Genomic DNA, 6942 nt, shown 5'->3' on the forward strand with positions numbered 1-6942 from the left:
TAGCTCTCTAGGAACAATAGCCTCAATTCTCTTGATTAGGCTATCCAAATGGGGCTTCCTTGGCTACTATCCCATCCAAAAAATATCATTTTCCTCCTATAGTTATTTCATGCTTTTGGGTTGATTCCCACTCACGGGTTTTGTCAGCTGAGTTAAGTAGGAATTCCCATGCCTTTCCTTCATCTATAAAGGATGTGAATCCATCAGGGCACATAGACTCTATCATTTGTTTAGTTGGGTAATCAATAGCCTCATAAATTATTTGACATAAATGTCATAAGTCTAGGCCATGGTGAGAGCATTCTTGGAGTAGATCCTTGAATCTCTCCATAAGTTTGGAGAAGGACTCATTAGGCCTTTGCCTAAACTGAAGGATATCACTTTTAAGCTTATTGGTCTTGTGAGTTGGGAAAAACTTCTTAAGGAAGACAACTGTGAACTGTTCCCATGAGGTTATGGAATTATGGGTAACCCATAACCACTTCTTAGCTTGGTCTTTTAATGCAAAAGTGATAAACCTAAGCTTAATAGCATCATCAGAAAGTTGTTGGATCTTAATTAGAACACATACATCTTCAAATTCCCTGAGAAATAGGTATGCATCCTCAGAGGTCAACCCATGGAAGTGGGGCAACATAGTGATGTATTGAGATTTGAGTTCAAAATTATTACCCTAGGCTTGTGGTAGAACTATTCAGGAAGGTTGGGCTGTTCTTGCAGGGTAGAACCTATCTTTTAGAGATTTAGGTGAAGGGTTTTGATGTTGGTCTTCCATATTGAAAGGTTTTAAAAAGAGCAAACGTATAGGGTCACTACTTGTTGGATCTCTTCTTTCTAACCAATTCTTAGTATTACTTACCCACCTAACACTCATGCAATAGCAAATTACCCACAACTAGAGTAAGACAAGCACAAAAGAATGGATAGTAAAACCTTTTGATTTTTTTTTGGCTTTTTGGGAGCTTATCGGCAGGGATCCAGGGTTGCTCAGGTCAATTCCTGAGGTATTACTACAGGGCGAAACCTGTCTTTATCATACTGTGAGGCATGTCGACCTCTACCAATACAACTATTATTGCAAGTTGTTCTTCTCAGGAATTCAATAAAATAAAAGGAAAAACAAAACAAAGCAAACAAAGCACTCTGATTTAACAAAAGAAAGCGAAAAATAACATAGAACTGTCTCCCCGATAACAGTGCCAAGAACTTGTTTGAGATTTTAAAATGTAACCGCAAGCGTACGGATCAGTGTAGCTACGGGTCAAACACAGGGAGAGCAACCACTTTATTTTTTTTTCTTTTAATAATACGAAAGTGAACTGATTAATGGTTGTGATCTAATTCTAATTATCGTCCTAAACATATGTATCTAAAATAACGTCCTAACCATTCGTCATCTAAGAATTTAAAGACACAAGCCATGTAATTAAAATTAAATTAATAAATAACTGAAAATAAACAACCCACGTAATTAAAAAAATAATAAAGGAAAAAAATGCTGAAATAAAAATAAAGTAAAAGAAAGGGATAAAGCTAGAGAGAGACTCACAACTAGGTTTCTCTAGTCAGCCCGAGGGATGCATCATAATATAAGCTTCCCTACTTGACCAAAGAGTCACTCTTACAAGGGCTACTCTACTTGGCTTTAGGGAAAAGGAGACAATTAAAATAAAAGCAATAAATTGATGGTTCAATGGCTAGGAGGGGCAAAGCCAACACATACACTAGCCCTGAACCTTGGAGGAAAGGGATAGCAATAATATAACGGCTGGAATTAAAATCCAAAATTAAGAAAGAAAGGGTAGTCAGAAGAGGGAATGAGAGGGAGGAGAGAAGAATACAAAAGGAACCTACTTACTTGAACTTCAACCCTTGAACTGAAAACTTGATCGATTTGAGATACTACCTGATGCGAAAAAATTTGACCGAACTCTCTCCTGCAGTTCCTGGTGCTTTGGCCGACCTGCACAGAAGAGATGTCAAGGGAGAGCCGGGCTGACCCAACGGGGGACTCTCCGATGCCTAAGTTAGACCTTTCCACAACAGATGCTCAAGAGAGCTTTACGGTATGAGAAGTGAGTATGGAGGCTTACCTTGGTATTTATAGGCTGCTCATGGAGGGCAAGTGGGAGACGATTGTGAAGAGTCCTACTTAGGCTTGGAGTCCTGAAGGAGAGTGGCTCTGTGATTCCGAGAATATTCCTAGAATATTCCCCTCTTAACAAGGAGAGATCAACCGTGTGACGTATGATGACGTGTAGTGGATAGACTCCTGACCTCCGGAATAGACTACGTTCCTTGAATGTAGGGGTGGACGGAAACACGTTTCTGGAATCCTTGTTGTTGACGTCGGGCCGAGGTGGCAACACGGCACGATCCGATGGACGCCGAGGTAACAGCACAACATGTTGGAGGCCGAGGTGAAGCACGGCCTGTTGAATGCCGAGATAATAGTACGGCCTAATTGTGCCGAGGTGGAGCACGACATGATTGAGGCCGAGGTGGAGCACGGCCTGATTGGTGTCGACGTGGAGCACGGCCTGATTGAGGCCAACGTGGAGCACGACCTGATGGAGACCGAGGTGGCAGTACGGCCTAATGGATGCCGAGGTAGAGCACGGCATGATTGAGGCCGAGGTGGAGAACGGCCTGATGGAGGGCGAGGTTGAGCACGGCCTGATTGGTGCCGAGGTGGAGCACAACATGATTGAGGCCGAGGCAGTAGCATGGCATGTTGGAGGCCGAGGTAGTAGCACAGCCTGATGGAGGCCGAGGTTGAGCACGGCCTGATTGGTGGCCGAGGTTGATACATGCTTTAGCCGTGCTGAGGAAAGTGACATATTTTGCCTCATCACCAGCCCCCCGCTCTAGCAGTTCGAGTCGACCTGCTAGAGCATTTAACCTGATTCGAGATGCACTGCCTCACTTTCTCAGCCGAGGCTGTTCAACAGTTCGAGGACATGGCTATCGCTTGTTCGAGGGCAATGGAAGCAAAGCGCTTTCACGGGGGTCGAGAAGAAATGGCCCTAGGTGGCTGATCCCTTACCCCAACCAGGAGTTGTTGGATGACGTTAGCATTTCTTCGTTTAAGGGCGGCTCAGACGATCATCTTGTTACTTCAGGATAAGATGCTCGGCTATGATCTGACGGACTATGAGCGGCGCGTTCCCGTCCATGCTACTCTTGCACAGCCCTGCGGCCCGATCGATGTTGGTGAAGAAGTGATCCGACCCAATGGATTTTCTTGTGCTGAGCTAGGCTCGTGGATCAGTCCCCCAGAGATTGGCCTCATATATATAAGATCGAGTAGCTCGGTCTTATTTTCTGCCAAGCTGGGGCCCGGTCTTTGTGCCTCATTGATTAAGGTCTTTGAATCGCCAAACTATGGTCTGGTCTTGAAGTGCCAAGCTGGAGCTCGGTTTTATTTGCTGCCGAGCTGTACACAATGTTAGAAAAGTTAGATATTTGCGAGAAGCTTCATAGTATATTGACGTGTTGTATGCACTTGGGACAAATACATTGCTTCACAATAGAATCTAATCTGCTACGTGATTGAAATTGAATAACTGCTAAGGTGCTGATAGTATAAAGTCTTTAAGACTAACACCCAATCGATGGGATTTCAAGGCAATCTACTGATAAATCTCTCTACTAATAGATTGTCTACTGGCCTCAGTGATTCGGACTATTGGCAGCTGTTAAACTGGTTCCGCCATAGGTCCGCCCATGATTGTTAGGATGGCTGGACCCACGGGCTGGTTGTCGTATGTGACAGCTCGATTCGTGGCTGGATCCATTGTCGGTTCGGCCTTACCTCTGCTCAGTTGGGCATCTTCTCTCCTCGGCTCGGGCCAGTTCCCACCATATTTCTGTTTCAGATACTGGCTGAGGTATCCAGCCTTGATGAGCTCATCAACTTCCCTTTTCAGAGACTTACAATCTTCAATGTCATGTCCATGGTCTCGGTGGTATTGGCAATACCTGTTGAGGTTCCTCTCTTCTGGTTTACCTGCCATTGGCCTGGGCCAGTGAAAGTACTTCTGATTTTGCATCTCCAAGAGCAAGTTTGTTCATGAACGATCAAGTTCATATCGCTCAAGTTCAGCTGTGTCCAGGGGCCGATCTGTTCTGTTTTTCTTTGGCTCACGGGAGTCATCCCTATACCTCAGAGCCCTTTTCTTCTCCTTCTCTGCCTGATCAACCCTATCAGCTATTCCTTGGGCTGCCAAAACTTCCTCCATGTTGGCGTATTGATTGCACCATCTCAACAGTGAGGGTATCGTTTCCGGTAAGTCGAGGTCCAGGGACTGAACCAGATCGGGGTGCATTACCCCATTGCACAATGTGCTATACGCCACTCCTTCCGGAAAGTTTTTTACCTCCAATGTCGCCTTCGTGAATCGGGCAAGGAATTCTCTTATTGTCTCCCTCGCCCCTTGCCTCATGTTCATCACGTTTTGCGTAGTTTGCTTCTGCTTCATACTTGCTTGGAAACGTGTGAGGAATGCTCTTGTTAGTTCTTCATAGCTGTGGATGGACCGTGACCGTAAGTGTGACATCCAGACCAGCGCGGCTCCTTTTAATGAGGCTGCGAAAGCACAACAGAGAACGACGTCTGACCTACCATGCACTGCCATGGCCGAGCTGTAGTACAATAGATGATCGTAGGGATCGGTGGTGCCGTCATATCCGTTGAAAACAGGTATCAGAAAATTTGAGGGCAGCTCAGCATCAATCAATCCATCGGAAAGTGCATTATGGGCTGGGGTTACTGTCATGTCGGCCAGGTGCTCCTGCCTCTGCATTCCCTCAATTCGTTGAGTGAGTCGTTGGATTCGGCTCTCAAGATCAGCTCTTCTCTCCTCGGCTCGGCCATCTGTTGATCGGCGTGACCCTTCTCTCCTGGGGCTTCTTCCTCGGCCTGGGTGATCCTACCGTGTGCACCTCTGGTAGGCCCGATGGGTGAGCTCTGACCAGGATGGGGTCGATCTCACCTAGCTTGCCTCTGGTAGTTCTCATGTTCTTCTCTGTGCGGACGAGTGCCTCTAGTGTGCCTTTGAGGCGAAGGTTGGTGTCCTCCTGCACGATGTGGGGATCTATGAGTATCATGTGTCTCAGGGCTCCGATGATGTTCGGAATGATATGCTCTCCCGATCCGAGCAAGAATGGGACCTTGCCTGCGCCCCTCAGTAAGAGATCACGGTGGTACAGAATGGACAGTACGCGAAGTCTTACCTGACCCCCTTCTTGCTGTTGATTGGGGGGTGACGCTGTTGTCAGGAGATTCGTCAATGGGATTTCTGGTTGGAGCAGGCCTTTGCGGCTGAGCTGAACTAGTGCGTGGTACTGGAAGTGCGGAGCCGAACTGTCTTATAAAATCCCTCACCAGTGCGTTCGTGGCTAATACCTGCAGCTACAAACTCTGCATCTGTTCTTCCATGTTCGGATGAGTTACCCGGGACGATGGGACATGGCGGGAGAGCTAAGGGTTCTGCTCGCACTGATCCCCCTCTCCCTGGGCAGCCTGTGGATCAGGCCTAGTTTGCCGGGGTCCTTCCAGAGGGGTCTCTGCTGGAACGTTTTCCTGCCCTGCCACTGGTGGTGGATGAGAACGTCTAAGTGGTACTTCCCGAGTGGATCTTGCACGCGTTGTCGTTGAAGAAACGACCTTCTCACTCCTTAATTGCATTGTTCCAAGGTGACTTTTTGTAACAGTTTCCCACGGACGGCGCCAATCTGATGCGGAAAAATTTGACCGAACTCTCTCCTGCAGTTCCTGGTGCTTTGGCCGACCTGCACAGAAGAGATGTCAAGGGAGAGCTGGGCTGACCCGACGGGGGACTCTCCGATGCCTAAGTTAGACCTTTCCACAACAGATGCTCAAGAGAGCTTTACGGTATGAGAAGTGAGTAATCGATCCCCTATGATGGAGGCTTACCTTGGTATTTATAGGCTGCTCATAGAGGGCAAGTGGGAGACGATTGTGAAGAGTCCTACTTAGTCTTGGAGTCCTGAAGGAGAGTGGCTCTGTGATTCCAGGAATATTCCTGGAATATTCTCCTCTTAACAAGGAGAGATCAACCGTGTGACGTCATGATGACGTGTAGTGGATAGACTCCTGACCTCCGTAATAGACTACGTTCCTTGAATGTAGGTGTCACACCCCGTTCACACTGAACCAGAGCGGTGACCGAGTTAACACCGGTTAACCCAAACCTGCCAGGATCATCAGATACTGTATTCCACCACAGCATACGCACACTAACATAAGTTCATCAGATCAGCGGAAGACTAAGTTTTACCTGTGAATAAATCTCATATACTTGATACCCGAATGGTGATACAATAATTATATACATTTGGGCCCGAAGGCATGATATATACACAAAAAGAATAAAATTCAAATATCAAGTATATACAGGAAATCATCAAAACCATCAGAGTACACAGCTCGGCTCGGTATCAAGGCTGGAGCTCAGCTCGGCATCAAGGGTTGTGCCCAGCTCGGCATCACAAAGAAGAGCTCAGCTCGGCCTCAGAAGTGGAGCTCAGCACGGCCTCCAAGGTGGAGCTCAGCTCGGCCTCAGAACTGCTGTCCTGCAGCACAGCTCTCGCACAAATAGTCAGTGCCGTGCTCTAACTCCTCAGGGGTCCACCAGTCCTCTTCAGGAAACTCGACTGTGGGACCCACCCCACGCTCCTCAGATGTATGACCTGTAAAATCATCTAAAAAGGGGTGTACACGTGGGATGAGCTCACTACCTCAGTAAGTAGAAAGATGGACCACACAGCAGTCCACACATCACAACACATCATATGCACTACATGCCATGCTATACATTTTAAATCACATCCACCTAAGCAATATTACTAAGTCTTTGGTTTGTAGTGCTACTACAACCACAGTGCGCGTATACTCCGGGTACGAGCCGCGAACTCCCT

General features: G+C 47.0%; 1 non-coding gene across 1 annotated transcript; it reads left to right on the forward strand.

The window, feature by feature from the left end:
• The first annotated feature begins 284 nt into the window (after positions 1 to 284).
• LOC122064887 lies at positions 285 to 391 on the forward strand. Its single transcript, XR_006135848.1, has one exon. It is a non-coding gene; the product is annotated as a small nucleolar RNA R71 (small nucleolar RNA).
• Positions 392 to 6942: the final 6551 nt, after the last annotated feature.

Source organism: Macadamia integrifolia, unplaced genomic scaffold (genome assembly GCF_013358625.1).
Source record: "Macadamia integrifolia cultivar HAES 741 unplaced genomic scaffold, SCU_Mint_v3 scaffold1807, whole genome shotgun sequence".
NCBI classification, from domain to species: domain Eukaryota; kingdom Viridiplantae; phylum Streptophyta; class Magnoliopsida; order Proteales; family Proteaceae; genus Macadamia; species Macadamia integrifolia.